Source organism: Manis pentadactyla, chromosome 6, assembly GCF_030020395.1.
Source record: "Manis pentadactyla isolate mManPen7 chromosome 6, mManPen7.hap1, whole genome shotgun sequence".
Lineage (NCBI taxonomy): Eukaryota > Metazoa > Chordata > Mammalia > Pholidota > Manidae > Manis > Manis pentadactyla.
Window position 1 is genome coordinate 8,832,843 of NC_080024.1, and position 19,456 is coordinate 8,852,298.

Genomic DNA, 19,456 nt, shown 5'->3' on the forward strand with positions numbered 1-19,456 from the left:
CAGGCCGCTCGGGTAGACGAGCCGGACGTTGGGGGAGGGAGGGGCGACGTGTGGGGCCGCGAGTAGGCTGAGGGGCCTTTTTCCCGGACCAGCCCGTCAGCCAGAGCTGGAGGGCAAAGTAGTTCCCGGAGGGTGTTTGGAACGGGAGGGGAGGGAGGCAGGCGGCGCGCACGGAGGCGCACGCCGGCCGCGGTGCTGCGGCTCAGCTGATAATTGAAGGGACCCGAGGAGCCGCCGCCGCCGCCGCTGCCGCTGGGGGGGTGGGGGGAGCGAGGGGAAGTTACTGCCGTGCCACCGAGTCCGGACCGGAGACTTTGGGGCCCAACTAGGTAATTGGGACGCAGTTCCGAGTGGCTGGGCCAGGCTTGGGGGGAGGGGGCTGTGCTGTCGGGCGGGTGGGGGTGGGTGGAGGGATGGCCGGGGGGGTGGACTGAGGAGGGGAGGAGCTGGAACAGAAAGTCCCAGGAAGCCCGCTTGTGTCATCACCGCGATTCGGCCCCCGCCTGGCCTGTTCCCGGCGGCGGCGGCGGCGTCAGCGGCGGTGGGGTCGCGGAAGGACCGGGCCGGGGGTTGACGGGCGAGGCGTTCGAGGGAAACCGCGGCCTGAGGGACTTGGGCAGGGCGGGAGCGGGGTGGTTCGCTGGGCTCTCCCTCCAGCCCCCGCAATGAGAAGGGCCCTTCACGGAACCGGGGTAAGGCGTGCAGATCTTGAGGAGCCCTGCGGGGGTTGGGGGGCCGGAAGTGGGCTTCGGAGCTTGGAGGGCGTCTAGGAAGAGAGAAAGTGGGGGGCCGGAAGTGCAGGTGGGGGTTGTGAAGACGGCAAGGGTTCCCCGGAAATGGGATGGGGGGCCCGGAAACTGGGAGAGGGGAGGCTCCAGGGCCGGGGAAGGCCCGGAAATGGAAACTAGGAGCAGCTCGAGTGACAACAGTTGTGGGAAGCGAGGGTCAGAAGAGGGAGAGGCCGGAGTGAGGGGTTAGACCGCTGTAAGGGGTTCCTGCTAAGGGGGACGGTTGTGGGCGGGTGAGGCTGGAGACAGGGTCTCCTCTAGGCAAGTTTTTTGGCCGTGGGAAGTTGAGGCTGAGGGGAGGGTACGAGACGGGCTTGCCGCGGGAGGGGGGGGTAGAGCGTGAAGAGGCCGAGAAACTTGGCTGTGCGGAGGAAAGCTCTCCTTAATGGATCAGAATGGAAATTGTGTGATGGGGGTCCAGACTTGGGAGGGAGGTGGACCAGGTGTCACTCCAGAAGTGTTAGCATTCTAAGCGAGTCAGGCGATGAATTTATTTATATGGGATTACGTAAAATCTTATATCTTTAGTCCGTTCACCACTCTCTCTCCGTCCTTCACCAGTAGTGAGTGGGTTTCTAGTTCAGGCAAGTTAGAGAGGAGCTCAAATAACGAAAGTCGTGAGATTCCAAATCTGTCCACCTCAGTATCGCTTCCTTCCAGAATAAGAGTAATCCTTAATTTGCTAGAGGGAAAAATTAATAAAGCTTTAAGAACACAGGCAAATAGGGTGGAAATAATTGAACTCCCGTTGGTGGACGGGAGAGACTTGATTACTCTTGTGTTGTGAGGAGGGAACGGAAGGGGCTGCTCCTAAACCCTTTAGACATTGTTTTTGATAATGCCGTTTGACTTTGGGGAGGCTTAAACATCCTGCTGGCGGTGGGTTTTAATTGCTTCATTAACTGAGAGAGGAAAGGTGTCAGTGTGAAAATGTTCGTGTGTGTGGGGTGGGGGTGGGGGCACATTGAATAGCACGGGGAGTCTGTTGAGTGCACGTCTAACTGCTCCCCTGCTGTCTCCCTAGTCGGCGTTCCCGATTTTCCCTGGGCTGCCACATCACCCGATCCCCGGGCTTTACTCCGTTCTGTAGGCCCTTTAGTGGTGTGTTTAACTTTCTATTCCTTGCCAGTCTCTTTAGATATTTTTGGCATTTCATTTTTGAAAGACCGGTAAAGTTGAGGCTCGGAATCTCCTCTCTAAAAAGAAAACAAAACAAAAAAATAACGTGGTAGAAAGTTGAAAGAGCTATTGAGTGGGCTAAAAAAACGACGCTTGGAACAAAGGTCCTAGTTGTTAGAGAAAAAGGCAAAGAGCCTATGTAAATGAGGCCTGTGTGTGTCGCATTTAAGGATGAGGTGGGGTGTGAATGAGGGGGAGAGCAGTTAGGGCTGACGAGTGGAATTACCAGGTTTATAGACAATAAATTGCAGATTTTTAAATTGATCCTTTTCATATTTACATAGTGCAAAGAGTTCGGTACTGTGAATTTTATTAGAGGAAACAAAATTCTTTCAAAACTTCTCGTTTAGTCTAACTGAATTAGTGTGACTTCTATATCTTTCTGAGATTGGTGAGTTTTTCAGTTATTTTAAGCATAAAGAGAGCACATTACACGGTTGGGGTTTGTGGGCTTTGTTTACATCGGCCTTCTATCAATGTGCCAGTATCCTTAATTGAAGAACTGTACTTAAGATTGTCATTCTTTCCCTTCCCAGTTTTTCAGGAGTTTGAGTGGTTTTTGCTCAGGTGACATCTACTATTTAGTTTTTGTCCATGAGCAGGCTTTTTGTTTTAGTTTTTCACTTTCTAAAAGTTTTAGAAAACTTTAGGCAGTTAGAGTTCCAGAAGGTGCTAAACTAATTATTATTTTAAAATGAAGGGGATGCTAGGCCAGGGTAAAACCAATGCTTTCACCTTGCAAAGTAAATTTGAGCTAATGGTTACATTTCCATTCTAACTTTTAAGATTATTGGATTTGTATTATCTAAGTAAGGTTTTATGATCCACTTAAAGGATGGCCTACCAAAGGGACACAAGCTGTGTGACCTTGAGCTATTCATTTAACCTTATCAGGTCTCCAGGTTTATCTGTAAAATGGGGATAAGTAATCTCTAAGCAGGACTGAGTAGTTGTGGGAGTCAGTGGATATAAAGGCTGAAAAACTGCAAACTACTAAATAAGTGTAAGATATCACTAGTATTAGAAAATTATTGTTTTGAGATTATTAAATGAAGATACAGCTTCTTACCAGTAGTGGTGTTGATGGGGGGAGGAGCATTGATGCAAGGTAGATTGAAGATAAGTTACAGCACTTGATAATTTGGAATTGCTGTGAAATTGGTCGTGGAACTTGGGCCCATTTCTCTCTGTTGAGAGAATTATTTTTTTTATCATATGCCAGATATTTTTTCACCATACCTTCTGCTGAAGATATTTAATATTGTTTAGAAAAATTTCAGGCAAATTTATTTACATTTTAATTATTGACAACCCATTCTGGTTTGTGGTGCTTATGAAATTGACTTTCTAATAGCACAGACTACAATTAAGGAAAAGCATTGCTGAATGCTAATCTGTTGTCTTTACAGAATCTAGGGAGGTATTCTGAAAATAATTTTAATGGGTGGGGGAGATCTTCTTGAGCAAGTGTCATAACCACCAGTTGCCCTTTTATTTTTCCCCCATTTGTTGAGGTAATTTGATGGACTTAAGTTGAAAAAGCAACATGCTTGTTGTTTTCATCTTCACTCAAATTCTTGATACTGCCAGCCCAACGTTTTCCCATTAAGTCATTTTGGGTTCACTTCAACTCATCCCTTCAAATCACTTCCTCAGAATCCTCTGCCATGTGATGATGTCCTTTTATTTCTTGATTACTTATTTATGTATGCTTAATTTTGGGATATTAGTGCTGAATTTGTTTGACATGTGTTGCTTTTGTTTACCCCCGCCCCACTGTATTATAGGCTTCTTGAGGGCAAGGGCTATCTAATATCACTGTTTTGCATGGAGGTGCACTTATAAACCTGATTGAAAATACCTGTTTTCCTCCCCACTCCAAACCAATAATGTTAGACTGGTCTTTGCTGACTATGCTGCCAGCCTTCCAGCTTGGAAAGATTTTTGGTGCCAGCAGATGCTCAGGATGCTTTTTGTATTGGTGATCACAGCCTCTTCACATCTTCCTGACTGCTATCAGAGGGCTTGGGTAGGGTGCAAGGAGTAAGATTTGGGGGATTATACAATAAATATAGTTTGCACATTGCTGTACACTCTTGGTGCTTGTAGTTTTTAAGCTGTAAGAACTTTCTTAGCTTTATATTCATGTAGTTTCTTTCATTGCCTGTGCATAGTTCAAACAGCTATATTACAGATTTCCTGAAGGCATAACCCCTAGCAATTGTTCTTTAAAATCTACCTGCTCTGCTAGATTACTCTGTAATAGTGGGTGCTTGTTTTTATTTGTGGTAAATATACTGATGTTGAGCCAATCTGTTGATTTTTATTTAAGTAAAATTTAACTTGGCCAGTGTCCTGGATTTTTAAAAATGCAGTTCTTAATTAAATCTAATACCCTAACTTACTCATAGTTTATGTTTATTGGCATAAAAATTGTTTCCTAGGCTGAAATAAATCTGCATAATAGTTTTTCTCTTAGGCCTTGCAGATTATGGTTGTGATTCTTAAAGTTTCATTAAACTGGATTGGCCAGAAGGAAAAGGAACTCTCGTCCATTATTCAACTTACTGTTTTGAGTGTGCAGAAGCTGTTGGTATTAGTTTTGTGGTTATGCTTGATTTAAAGTTAGTCTGGTAGCTGAGGTTAAAAAAAGCTGCCTGTTAACTCTGAGTTCTTTCATTAGTGAACAAGCACTGTCCAAGTGAGTATCCGATTTGAAGGTAAAAAAAATTGGGTTCCAGTCCTGGCTATGCCTTTGCTGTCTTTGTGACCTTGGGCAAATAATTTAACTTTTGTGAGTTTCAAGGGCCTAATCTGAAAAATGTGGTTTTTGCCTCTTGACCTAGAGTCAGTTGTCATTTATGTGCTAGATGCTGTGTTTTGGCTACAAAGATGGATTGGAGCGTAGGGTCCTTCCTCTACTGGTTCACTGCAGCATTCACCGTTGCCTCATTTAACACTTTTCTACCTAGAACATACTTCTGTTATATATGTAGCTGTCCTACTGGAGAATATTTGAGTGTACAGTAGTATTCCTCAGCCAATTATGAATTCCTTGAAGTCATTCTTACCCTTTTTTTAAACCCTGTTATCTAGCTCAGTGCCTGGCCCATAATAAGGATTCTTTAGATGTTTATTGAAGTAATGTGTCTTGTGAAAATAAAATGATACTGTAAGTGAGAATATTTTGTAGTGATTTAAATGACCTGTTCTAATAATCATTTTGGATCATGGTTACTGCTAATAAAGATTTTGGGAGTGTTTTTTTAATCTGTTGGTACATGTTTTAGAGACTGCAAGTTACCTTAAATCATATATATTAAAAAAATGAAGGCAAGCCATTTCATATTGCCCATTATTTGCATAGCAGTTGATCATTTAAGTGCTACATCGAGGACTTAATTATATTTTGGTATAGTGTGCATCTTCAAGTACAAAACTGAGTTTATACATCATTCTAGTTTATTCTTTTTAGCACGGATGTATTTATTTCTATAAATATGTTATTACCCATACATGGATTTTGAAGGCTATTAATAAGCTGAAGTGTCTCTCAACAAGCTTTCAAGACTTGAACTTACAGCATTTCAGTGTGTATTTTAATCAACTTGTTGGCTGTCATAACTAGTGAGTTTTACCCCGACTTCAGAACTCCTACTCATTCCACCATGGGCAGCATTCTGAATAAATAGATGTACCTCGTGCTGTCTTTTTAAGGTCAGATTAACTCAGTTTGAAGTCCTTACACTGGTAAGTGTGTAATGGCCCTGTAAACCCAAAATGAATTTTTATGGATAGCCTATCTGAAATTCACTGTTGACTTGTAATCTAAGCTGCTTTATGTCCTTAGAGAGCAGGTTATTGGAGATCATATGGAGGGCCTACCTTTTTTTTTAACTCTTGAAAACCAAGTGATTGTAGTTGCCTTGTAAATAGCAAATGTATGAAAATGCTAATAACTTCTGCTATGGCCCCAGTATTTTGTAATCCTGTTTGTTCTGCGCCCTTGGCTGCAAGCAGTCAGATTGAGCTGCTCGTTCCTCTCTCAGCATGCCCAACCAAGTGCTTCACCATCCTTGCCCTGGCTTTGATTGTTGTTTCTTGCTGGATTGATGCTTCTCCCCCATTTTGTATCTCTTGTTGCTACTTAAAATTACCTTTCTTCCAGTAGCTCTTGTAAAATTTTTATTCTCTACTCTTCTCCCTTTCTACTCCTTTCTAGAACATATAATTTGTTTCTGTTATATAAGACACAGTCTCTCTTATATAATTAGTTCTTTACATCTTTACTAATCTTGGGCTTCTTGGGGGTAGAGGTGTTAATTCTTCTATCCTCACGGTGCAGGTTTTCTGCCTTTAGAAAACCTGATAGAATCTCAGTTAAGAAACATGAGTTAGGACATGATTTTTGGCTTTACTGAATAAATTGTTTGAAGTGCCTTCGTTGTACAAATATTTCATTAGGAACTAATGTCTGCACATTTTTGCTTCCTACAAGTTTTATGGTAACTCTTGGAGAGTGCTGAGATGATCTCTCATTATCTTGAAATGTAGTTTACTGTAGATGAGTCCAAACTATGATAGTAGAACACAACATATTGTGTGTATTGGTTATTAAGTACAAAGTTGAGTTTTATACAGTGGGTGCTCCGGAGTTTAGAGAGAGATTAACTCGTGGGTTTAAGTTACTGAGGAAGACTTCATGGAGAGACCAAGAGACTTGAACTGGCCCTGATTGTTTGGGTAGGCACAGAAAAATGGAGACCTTAAAAGGTGTGCTTCTGGCAAGGATCTACTGGTAGGAAACGTGGGCCTTCTAGAGAAGAGTTTCCACAGTTAGAAATACAGGAAATTTGAGCTAAGGTTGTTGAGGTTCTTAAATGGGAGATTTAAAAAATTAGATTTGACAAATAGACATGTTTTGAATTTATTGCTGATCTCTAGGCAGGGACAACATGAAAAAAGTGTAAAAAAATTTTAATTTGTAAATGAACTGAAAAAAGGAAAAGTGCTTTTAGAGCTTATCTTTCTATGAAGTTGTTTCCCTTTCTAGTACTGCACAATAGTTTTTGTGGTAAGTTTTGGGGCAGTAGAAACTGTAGGTAAAACTTGTTCAATTTCTCTACTTAATAGTTAAAATAGTTAAATAAGGAGCTGTCTCAACAACTCCCATTGCTCTCTTCAGGCACAGAATTCTTCCTTTAGTGGAAGCTGGCAATGATTTTTGTTTTAACACATTCAACTATTGTTTATTCAGAGACTTTAAAAAAATTCAGAGTACTGTTTGAAAATACATTATTTTTGGGGAGTTACTTAGTAATTGTTATTATTTATAAGAAACCTTTGCTTAGCTAATGCAGTAAAAAACGTTTTAAAAACAAAAGCAAATGCATTATAAGTATTTACATATATATTTTTTAAAGTGCAAATTTAATATTAAAAGTTAAATGTTCTGAAAAAATACTTGCCTAGCTCTGGTTGATGTCCTGGTAGACTGTTATTCCTTTTACTTTTATAAAAGGTACATATAACAGGATTTCAGAAATGGGAAGATGAACTTAGATGGTGGATGAAGGGAAAAATGAGGATAAAGAGAATATTTTATTCAGAGGCTTGGTAGCTGTAATATTTTGCTTTTTTAAGCAGCCTTTGTTTCTAGCAGTAAATATTCTTGTAGACTGTTGACTGCAGTTTGTATATTCTTCCTTAATGTGGAGATAGCAGAGATACTAGAGCTGTTAGTGCAAATTTATGACTTAAAATAATACTTGTTAAGACTGTCTAGTCCAAAGCTTGTGGGGTTTTGTAGACTTTATAATAAAAGCATTTGTGAAGTCTGTATTTTACTGCTCTAGCAGACAAGTGCCGGTTTGTCTGCAAGACAGTCATAAAGCTCCCTGTTTTTGTCCTTTATGGAGCATGTAGTCTCCATTTCTTCTACCCACCTAGGCTAAGCAGCTTGGTCTCCAGAGGGAATTAGGCCTGATCTCTACTCCATCCCAGATCCACAAGCATTTGTGCCTTTCTCCCAATAGATGGCAACCATTGGGCTGATTTTTGAGAAGATTCAGTAATTCTTAACTTTGTGATCAGACCTGTTTGCTAATTATTTCTCAACTCTCACTGGGAACTTTAGTGTTGATTTTCACATTTTGGCCTCAAAATAATTCTCTCAGAAAACTAGACTGAATTTCAGTGTTCACCTCCTTTTTTGCTTTATTCTTCACCCTGCCTTTTGAAAAGTTTTGCCCTTCTAGTTGCTGCTATGAGGTAAGACTTGGGGATTTTCAGCCTTTGAAATGGCCCTGTAAGATAATCTGCTTCTGCCTCTTCTAACCATCTAGTATTACTTTTCAGCTGCCTGTATATTAGGCCATGCCATTTTTTTTTTTCCAGGTACCTTCTCATTACACAAACTAAGTACTACTGAAAGAAATTACTGAAGAGGTAGTAGACCATTATCCTTTATCTCCTTCACACCCGCCGACCCCTAACAGCATTTCTTTTTTGTGGGATGGGCCCTAATGTGTTCTCTTGTATTCACTGTGTTCATGCTTTGTTTCTTGTTACTGAAAAAGAAAAGGTGATTCATAATTGCATAATTTTGGAGAGTTTACTAGATTTAGAGACACTTAGAACCTTTTCAGGGTATCTACTGAGCTTAGATAAATTTTTAATGGGATAGTAAAAGATTGGGGAAGTATCCATATTAACTAAGAGTTTTATAGTTAGGAATGGCTTAATCTACATTTCTTTTAAGGAATATATAGTCAAGGACCTATTAAAACAGTTCTAAGAAAAATTACTTACGCATTTATTTGTTTTAAGGGTCAGTATTTAATCATGGTCCAAGGGAAGAAACTACCTTGGTGTCAGTAACTGCTGCATTTACCTTTTAAAGATGTTGCTTGAATTGTATTAACAATACTCTGAAACCTAGAAAAACAATCATTTAAGGCATCTCTGCTCTCAGTGAGTTAGTCTGAAGTTAGCAGTGGAGATAGAATTAATGTATATGAATAATCAACTAGTGTGTATTACTATAAATACTTTTGAATACTTATTAAAGTCCTATGTCAAGATTTGGGATTTTGAAGGTATTTAAGATGTGGGCAGTCCTTGGCCTTGAGTTAAGAGTCTCATAGGGAGGTGGTAAACTGGGAAGCAAAATTAGCCGTAAAGACTCTTAATCTGAATTCCGAAATGTTACTCAGATAGTTCATCAGGTGACTGTCTGTTTGGAATAGAAAATATGGTAAAAATATTACTCTTTTACTCCCTGTAATAGTTGTATTATCTGCATCCCTCCCTGTACACTTACCACATTGAATTCCAAATTTGGTTCTTTGTTACCTTTCTGATGTGGTTTTCACTGTGTAATATGGTTTAATAGTGATCTGGGTCAAACCAGTGATGTGGAAAATTAATGGCCTATGAAAAATAAGAAAAGGATTCATGAATAATAATAATAATAGCAATAGCAGCTAACCTGATGAATCCTTCCCCTGACTCAGTGGTACTTCACATAGGAGGTTAGAGTCTCCTGGGGCAAGGGCGGGAGGTGAGTGAGGTGGAAACTGGATGGGTAGGTGATAGGTAAGTGAAGGAGAGTTGGACATTTCAGACAAGAAGTAGTGAGGGTGTATGAGGATATGTGTTAGAAGAGGATAGTTTTTCAGCAGCTGAGGGGAGTTAATTCTGAGTAAATGTATTCTGCATTCATTTTTATTGTGTTTATTGTGTTCTTTATATTTATTTTAATGTGTTCTTTGCTCCATATCTTTACATAAGGACGATGTACCATATTCTTTCTCTACTTTGAGTATCCTTGGGCTATTCATTACCCCAATTGGAATAAAAAAAATATAAATATGTTGGAAAATAAGACAAAAGCATGACCCAGTTAGTATCTTGCATACATTTACGTGAACATTTTATTTTTCTTTGAAGTTGGCATTTTTATCATGTAACTTTAATCAGTTTTCATAGACAATTTTGCTTTTCCATGATTAAATATATTTATGTATTTTGAGGTCAGTATCATATAAAAAGAATATGAGCTTTGAAGCCAGACAGTGTTGTGTTTAAACAAGATGCTCCATATTCTAACTATGTGATTTGGGCAAGTCATTTAAACTCTGAGACTTAGTTTACTTCTGTGTAAACTGGGTTGCTGTTAGGATCTTGCATAAATTGTATATACCTGATAAATGGTAGCTTCTGCTTTTTTTATTTATAGTAGTAAAAGAAAAAAAGTATATTAATTTAGATAGTTTGGGGAAGGTTTACACAATTACCTTCCAGAACAGGAGTAAGCAAACTTGTTTTGCAAAGCACCAGAGAGCAGATATTTTTAGTTTTGCAGGGCAATACAATCTTTGTTGAAATTACTCTGCTATTGTGGGTAAAAACTGACTATTGACTGTGTTCCAATAAAACTTCATTTGTTTGATGATAGATGGTAACTACATTTATCATAGTATTTGGTAATGTATATATTTGTTGAATTATTATGTTGTATACCTGAAACCAATATAATACTGTATAACAGCTATACTCAATTAAAAAACCTTTATTTACAAAATGAAGTGGTGGGCCAGATTTGGCTTGTGGGCCATAGTTTGCCAATCCCAATTCCGAAATATTAGTTGCTGCCTTTCCTTTGTTCACAGAAATTTGAAATGTCAAACCTTTATATTTTAAAGATAATGTGATAATGTCTAAGTGATGGAATTTTGTGTAAGTGGCTAAGAGCAAAGACTGGGATTCACCTTAAATCATGGCTCTAATATTATAAGCTGTGTAACCTTGGGCAAGGTGCTTTATTTTTGCTTCAGTTTCCCATGTGTATAATGGGAAAAATAATTGTACCTATATTCTAGGTACAATTTGAGGATTAAATTACATTTGGCCCTTGAATAACACAGGTTTGAATTGTGTGGGTTCACTTGTACATAGATTTTTTTTCAGTAAATAGAAAATTTTTTGGAGATGTGTGACAATTTGAAAAAACATTTTCTCTCCTGTAACTTTACTGTAACAATACAGTATATAGTAAATACACAGAATATTTGTTATTTGAATTTCATATTTTAGGTAATGCTTCTCGGTCAAAAGTAGGCTACTGGTAGTTAAATTTTCAGGGTGGTATCAAAAGTTATACTCGGATTTCTGCACAGGGGTTTGTGCTCCCCCTTCCCAGCTTGTTCAAGGATCAGCTATATAGTTAAAATGTATAGAGCAATGTTTGATAAATTGATGAGTGCTCAGTGTGTTAGCTATTACTGTTAGTAACCATTCTTCTGAGAGGAAGCATTTTTATTTTCCTTTCCTTTATTTATAGCCGAGCTAAAAAGGTTTGAAAAGACAGATTTCTCAGATATCACCTTGGAATTACTCGAGTGGTAGAGTTGTAGGGCTGAAAGATCATTTGACAGTAATGGTGGACGCTGTTAGCAAGACATTTGGGTCCTAGTTTCATAGTTGTTTGACCTTGGGAAAATTACTTGTAAGTTAAGAAAATACATATTTACAGGATTCCTTTGAATTTTTAATGATTGAAGTCATTAGTGCAGTGCCTGGCTCACAGTAGTGATCAAATGGTAGTTGCTATGTTAGTTTTTTTTTATTAGGATATTGGCTTCCCAAAGGAGTTTAATAGTGTAGCTTTTATTCTAATAGTTCTTTTAAATGACGACCTATTTTTAGAGTTGATATAGATGTATAAAATGACAGTCGACAATGTGTAAATTTATTTTAAAATGTTATAACTTAGGTGTTTGTAAATTAATGGATAATTAAAATGAAACTTTATAAAGATTAAAAGGAAAAATATCCCTGACTTGGGTTAACATTAAGCACTTTGAAAAGTTTCTTGGGTACCTGGTTCTGCATTTGAAACTGGTTTTTCATTGCTAATTGTAGTTCTTTTGTTTGTTTTTTACTAATAGTTTCAAAAAAGGCCAGTATTAGATGTAATGATGGCTGAAGTTTTATATCTTCTTGATATAACATCAGGCTTATAAAAGTGTGTGAAAGTAGTGTAAGGGGTATTCTACATTTTCTTTACCTAGTTTTTTTATTATTAGAGGATAATTTTCCTCTTCTAAACTTTTTAGATCAATGAAAACTTTTTTTTGAGAAATAGATGTGGTAAATCTATTGAAAAAAGGTCAGTACAGTGAGCACATTTTTTTTTCATGTGGCTCTTTACCAGTCATAGACTCATTAACTTTTCAGTGTGAATGTACTGTAATGGTTTGTTCTGACTCTAGGCCATCATTAGTGAACATTATTATTGGCAGTTGGAGACTCCAGGTGACACACTCACAGGTGGCCTCCTTTTTAGGAGACTTACTTGCGTTGTGCAGTGTGTGTGCCCCAGCATCCCCTCCACGTGCCCTGTCTTACTAGGTTGTGGGCTTTGGATGTATTTAGGGACTATGTACTATGCCTTATTCCCCCAGCTTAATACGGGTTGAGGTGCAAAGATACTTGCTAGAATTGTGTATGAAGTAATAGGTAACTTCACAGTGAAGGCTTGCATCACGTAGCTTCAAGAGTGACAATTCTGGTAGTTCAAGGGTATTTAAAAAGTGTATTCTCAGCATTTTTTCCTTCATTGAAGGGATCAATAAGGCCTTTTTAAATAGACATTTGAAGCCCTTTGTTTCTGAAAATAGTAAAATAATTGAGGGCCTTATTCTGCAGCAAGTAAGGGCCTTTTATGTGCCAGCAGTCATATTATGCAAAACCCTCTGCCTTAACTTTGAACACATAAATATGTTCTCCTTCTAAAAGCCTCCCTCTTTCCTTTGCCTGCCATTCCTTAGTTAAGGACTCCTACTGTCTGTACTTGCCCCTTGAAGATTCTTAGATGATAGCACTTTCCAACATTATTTTTTAATTTTAGAATAGTTTTATATTTATAGAAAAGTTACAGAGATAGTCACTCTGTACTCCTCCCTAGTTTCGATCTTATGTTAATTAGTATGATTTATTAGATTCAGCTTATGAGTCAGTATTGATAAATTATTACTACCTATACTTTATTTGGATTTCCTTTAGTTTTTGCCTGAAGTCTTCCTGTCCTAGGATTCTATCCAGAGTGCTACATTACATTTATTTTTTTTATTTATTTTTTATTTATTTATTTTTAACAAAAAAAAAAGCAAAAAAGCTTTATTTATTTATTTGTTTTTTTATTGAAGGGTAGTTGATACACAGTATTACATTACATTAGTTTCAGGTGTACAACACAGTGATTCAACATTTATATACATGATAATTCTAGGTACCAGCTATCACCATACCAAGTTGTTACAATATTTTGACTATATTCCTTATGCTGTACATTACATCCCGGTTACTTATTTATTTTACAATTGGAAGTGCGTGTATATATATATATTTTTTGTGTGTGTGAGGGCATCTCTCATATTTATTGATCAAATAGTTGTTAACAACAATAAATTTCTGTATGGGGGGTCAATACTCAATGCACAATCATTAATCCACCCCAAGCCTAATTTTCGTCAGTCTCCAATCTTCTGAAGCATAACGAACAAGTTCTTACATGGAGTACAAATTCTTACATAGTGAATAAGTTACATGGTGAACAGTGCAAGGGCAGTCATCACAGAAGCTTTTGGTTTTGTTCATGCATTATGAACTATAAACAGTCAGTTCAAATATGAATATTCATTTGATTTTTACACTTGATTTATATTTGGATACCACATTTCTCTATTATTATTATTTTTAATAAAATGCTGAAGTGGTAGGTAGATACGAGATAAAGGTAGAAAACAGAGTTTAGTGTTGTAAGAGAGCAAATGTAGACTGTGCCTGTAGACTATGTGTTAATCCGAGCTAGACGAGGGCAATAAACATCCATGTATGCAGAAGATTTCTCTCAGAACATGAGGGGGGAGGTTCTAAGCCTCACCTCTGTTGATCCCCAATTTCTCACCTGATGGCCCCCCTGCGACTGTGCCTGTCTTAGGTTGTTCCTCCCTTGAGGAATCTTACCCGTCTCTGGCTAACCAGTCATCTTCCGGGGCCATACAGGGAAATGTTAAGTTGGTAAGGGAGAGAGAAGCCTTACTGTTTGAAAAGGTTAGCTTTTTACTTCTTTGCATATTTATGCCCTGTGGCTTCTATGCCCAGCATTTGTCTTGAGGTGTCTTTACCACTTGGAAGAATTATGATACTCGGTAAATTAGACATGTGGCACGAGTTCTATTTAAAGGTTGTGTACATTACATTTAGTGAGCAACTTTTAAAAACTAGTAATTTTTGAGGCATATTATTTGATTATAAGGTACAGTGATTGTTAAAATTTGAATAAAGAAAAACATAAAAGGAAATTAGGAACAATTCATAATCGCTACACAGTGCAGCCACTATAAACGTTTTTGTATTCTAGCTTTTCTTCTACTAAAACTGGGTCCATATTATGTTTTTCCCTGTACTGTTTGATGAACATTTCCCTATTTCATTAGTGATTCTTAGTGTTTGCTTCATATTTATCATTAACCATATTTATCCAATCTTCTAATTATTTTTTAGTTTTTAAAAAGCTGTTAAATAATGCTTCAAGGAACGGTTTTGTACCTAAAGCCAAGTTTTTAAATGAGATGTCTTCCTCTCTTTGTATTGACTTGGCAAGTGCTCTTGTATGTACGTGAGGTGTGAGTGTGCTCCCACGAGCAGTTACAGCAGTTGGTGGGAAGAGCTGGAGGCTTCTTACAACCTAGATGCCCAGAATGGTCTGTTGCCTCCCTGCTCTCTGACGTCATGTATTACTTTCACCTTTTACTGGCTCTTCATTCTGCCTGGAATGCGCTTCTAGATTTGGTATGGCTTTCTTCTTACATATGAGGTCTTGGCTCAGATGATACCCCTTAAAGAGGCCTTACTTGGTTACCCTATACATAATAATTACTTAATTTGAAGTTTACCTGCAAGTAATAGAAAACTTGACTAACGAGAGCCTTAGATAGATTGAAGTTTATTTTTCCTTGTTCTGTATGGTTCAAAGCTGCACAATGGTTCCAGTGAGGACCAGGCTCTGGGTGTGTTTCTTCTCTGCTGTTATTACCAAGGGGTTGTCTTGGACACCAGACCTCTGTCATGGCTTGAAGTCATTATGTCCCTCACATTCCAGGTAGAAAGGAGAAGATGGGGTCTTTTTTTATTCAGAAAGCAAAAGCTTTCCTAGGCGATGCCTAGCATACCTTAACATTACCCCATGCTGGGGAGAACTAGAAATCAGAATTCTGGGGGAAAAAATAAGTGACAGTTTTGTACAAAGATAGGTTTAGACCACTGGCTTTTAAATTGTTTTGATCTGCAATCCATAAGAAATGTCCTATGCTATGTGTAGGGAGGTGTATGTGTATGTAAATGAAAAAGATTTCACAAACAATACTTAATCATTATACATGCTTCTGTTTTTTATTCCCTATTTCATTTAGAACTTCTGACTATGACCTTTTACTCAGTGGATTCTTAATGTTTTTTTGGTGTGGACCTTTTAGCAGTCTTAAGCTGTGGACCCTTTAAAATAATATTTTAAACTCATAAAATAAATGTGTAAGACAAAAACCCCAATATTTCAGAATGTTGAAATCTAGCTCTTGCACTGTTAAAATAGTTTGTTGTAATAGAGTAATGTGTTTATTAAGGCACTTTCAGTAAAATGATCTAGCAGCGGATCAAAGTAGTGATGAATGTAAAAGATACTGTGAAGTATTTGCAACAGTTGTAATGTGATATGATAATACCTGTGATTTCTCTTGGTGCAAAGTCAGAGGTACTGCCAATGATGCAGTGGTTTGTTGCCTATTCATGATAAAGGAAATGTTACATTTCAGTTAGAGGTTAGTGAATAATTTTTTTCAACCCAAGTTTATGAACTACCGATTAAGAACCCCTGGTCTAAATTGACTCAAGGCTCTAGTCTTGCAGTTTGAGAAAAATACTGGCTTTAGCCCAATCATGACTTACCTCCTGGTGCCAGGAGAGTAGCCTACCTCCTTGGAGGTCAAGGGATTTGTGCACCATTATAGGGCATGATTTGTTTAGCAGGGAAGAGAATTTGGGTATTTAGGTCGGGTAGATGGAATTTGTATAGGGAGGATGATCTTCTCTCTTCCCCTGTGTAGTTTCCCCCTCTATTCTCTCTCCTGATTACTTAATTGTCCTCACAGTATTTGCTGTCTGTCTCCCCCAATAGAATATGTAAGTTCCTCAAGGGGAGAGACTGTATCACTTAACCCTTTCTCCCAGTGCTTAAAACCTATGAAGTAGGGTAATCAATAAATACTTGTTAAGTAAATGACCACTGGCAGTCCCATATACAACTAATATGTAAGACTGGGCCTTGTCTCATCATTGTCCCTTCCAAAACAGGTGCAACTGATGTAAAAGCTTAAAAGTGGGAAAATTTATGTAAAGCCATTGCTTTGTGTAGTGCTACACAAATGAGATGTTTTTTCCTTAGTAAATGGTTACAAAATGACTTGTGTTCACCTTGTCACCCCTTGCATTTTTAGATGTGTGGGTATATCTCAAAATAGTTGGAAATCAGGAGCAGAGGTACTTTTGAAAATTTGTATAGGAGAAGTAGAAAGAAAATGACTTGTCAGAAACTATAGTCTAAGGACCCTATCTAAATCTTGGAGTTAACATTTGCCACTCCCTCCCCCTTAAAATTTTTTTACTTCAAGGCAGTCTGGTTTTCCTTCACTGGACATTCTTTTTTCAAGTGGGTTGGAGCAAACCTGATTGATGAAAATGCTAAAAAGGATTGGTTGCTATTATTTGGGTGTTTTGTTTTAACTTGGTGGTTTGCTACATTTCATTTTTTTTTTTTTTTTTTTTTTTAATAATTATTTTTTATTGAAGGGTAGTTGACACACAGTATTACATTACATGAGTTTCAAGTGTACAACACAGTGGTAGAACATTTATATACATAATTCTAGGTTCCAGCTATCACCCTACCAGGCTGTTACAATATCTTGACTATATTCCTTATGCTATACATTACATCCCGGTTACTAATTTATTTTACCATTGGAAGTCTGTCCTTTTTTTTTTTTTTTTTTTTTTTTTTTTTTTTTTTTTTTTGTGAGGGCATCTCTCATATTTATTGATCAAATGGTTGTTAACGACAATAAAATTCTGTATAGGGGAGTCAATGCTCAATGCACAATCATTATTCCACCCCAAGCCTAATTTTTGTCAGTCTCCAATCTTCTGAGGCATAACAAACAAGTTCTTACATGTAGAACAAATTCTTACATAATGAATAAGTTACATAGTGAACAGTACAAGGGCAGTCATCACAGAAACTTTCGTTTTTGCTCATGCATTATGAACTCTAAACAGTCAGTTCAAATATGAATACTGATTTGGTTTTTATACTTGATTTATATGTGGATACCACATTTCTCTCTTTATTATTATTATTTTTAATAAAATGCTGAAGTGGTAGGTAGATACAAGATAAAGGTAGAAAACATAGTTTAGTGTTGTAAGAGAGCACATGTAGATGATCAGGTGTGTGCCTGTAGACTATGTGTTAATCCAAGCTAGACCAGGGCAATAAAACATCCACGTATGCAGAAGATTTCTCTCAGAACGGGGGGGTGAGGTTCTAAGCCTCACCTCTGTTGATCCCCAATTTCTCACCTGATGGCCCCCCTGCGACTGTGCCTGTCTTAGGTTGTTCCTCCCTTGAGGAATCTTACCCGTCTCTGGCTAACCAGTCATCTTCCGGGGCCATACAGGGAAATGTAGAGTTGGTAAGTGAGAGAGAAGCCTTATTGTTTGAAAAAGTTAGCTTTTTACTTCTTTGCATATTTATGCCCTGTGGCTTCTATGCCCAGCATTTGTCTTGAGGTATCTTTACCACTTGGAAGAATTATGATACTCGGTAAATTTGATATGAGGCACGAATTCTATTTAAGGGTTGTACTTAGGAAGGAAGAAGAAAAGCTATAGAAGTAGCAGGCAGAAGAAAACATGGGAAGATTGATTATTTCTTTGATATATCTTCTTGTAGAGTAACTTCAGCATGTATAGGTTTTAAGCTACTACTTAAATTGCACACACACATTAACATAATAGGAGTATAGTTACATAACCAAAGCATATCTGTAATTACCAGCCATCTGCAGTGAAACCAAGAAAACCAGTTAGGCACCTTAGGCATTTGTGAAAACTTATCTATGATATGGTGGATATTGTCCAAATGAACTTGAACAGTCTGAGAGAAATCAGACAAATTAAAACAACCCATTCCTGGGGACTGTTCACATGCCATATGTTCTTTTAACAATAAATAGTTTGTAGTTGTAAGACTTTGGAGCGCTACAATTTGCACTTCTCCAAATTCTTGGTTGAGTTCCAACAGTATAGATCCAGTCCAATTTTGTTGTTTTACTGTATGCACAGGCCAGCTTAGATATCTCCGTCCTCATTCCCATGGCAGGTCCAGGAACCGGTGGGACGAGTGCATCCACAGCTGTAGCAGTGCGTGGATCTTTGTTGGGGTTTTTTGATGATCATCTTCTGGCATGAGTCTTCCAGAGGGTGCAGATGTTGGAAGTTCTTTTTCATATCATATCTTAGTTCATTTTCGGGGTAGCCCAATTAGGCTTTGATCCTCTGTATAAACACAAACAGACCCTTTGCCTACACTTTTATATGCCCTTTATACCCTTGTGTAGAACTCGTTGGAGGTTACCACACAGGAACTGCCCTTTTTTTTTTTTTTTTTTTTTTTTTTTTTTTGCTATCACTAATCTACACTTACATGACGAATAACTCTCCCCTATACCAGGTCTCCCCTATAAACCCCTTTACAGTCACTGTCCATCAGCATAGCAAAATGTTGTAGAATCACTACTTGCCTTCTCTGTGTTGTACAGCCCTCCCTTTTCTCCTACCCCCCATGCATGTTAATCTTAATACCCCCCTACTTCTCCCCCCCTTATCCCTCCCTACCCACCCATCCTCCCCAGTCCCTTTCCCTTTGGTACCTGTTAGTCCATTCTTGAGTTCTGTGATTCTGCTGCTGTTTTGTTCCTTCAGTTTTTCCTTTGTTCTTATATTCCACAGATAAGTGAAATCATTTGGTATTTCTCTTTCTCCGCTTGGCTTGTTTCACTGAGCATAATACCCTCCAGCTCCATCCATGTTGCTGCAAATGATTGGATTTGCCCTTTTCTTATAGCTGAGTAGTATTCCATTGTGTATATGTGCCACATCTTCTTTATCCATTCATCTATTGATGGACATTTAGGTTGCTTCCAATTCTTGGCTATTGTAAATAGTGCTGCGATAAACATAGGGGTGCATCTGTCTTTCTCAAATTTGATTGCTGCATTCTTAGGGTAAATTCCTAGGAGTGCAATTCCTGGGTCAAATGGTAAGTCTGTTTTGAGCATTTTGATGTACCTCCATACTGCTTTCCACAA

General features: G+C 38.2%; 1 protein-coding gene across 18 annotated transcripts in view; it reads left to right on the forward strand.

The window, feature by feature from the left end:
* Positions 1–19,456, forward strand: part of TRIP12 (thyroid hormone receptor interactor 12) — a 146,096-nt gene that overhangs the window by 961 nt on the left and 125,679 nt on the right. For 14 of the 18 annotated variants that reach the window (XM_057503459.1, XM_057503465.1, XM_057503468.1 and 11 more), the window contains exon 1: positions 153–329. The exons of 2 other annotated variants lie outside the window; for them this stretch is intronic. The gene's annotated coding sequence lies outside the window, so the exon portion shown is untranslated. 2 more of the 18 variants (XM_057503463.1, XM_057503461.1) reach the window with 2 other exon arrangements.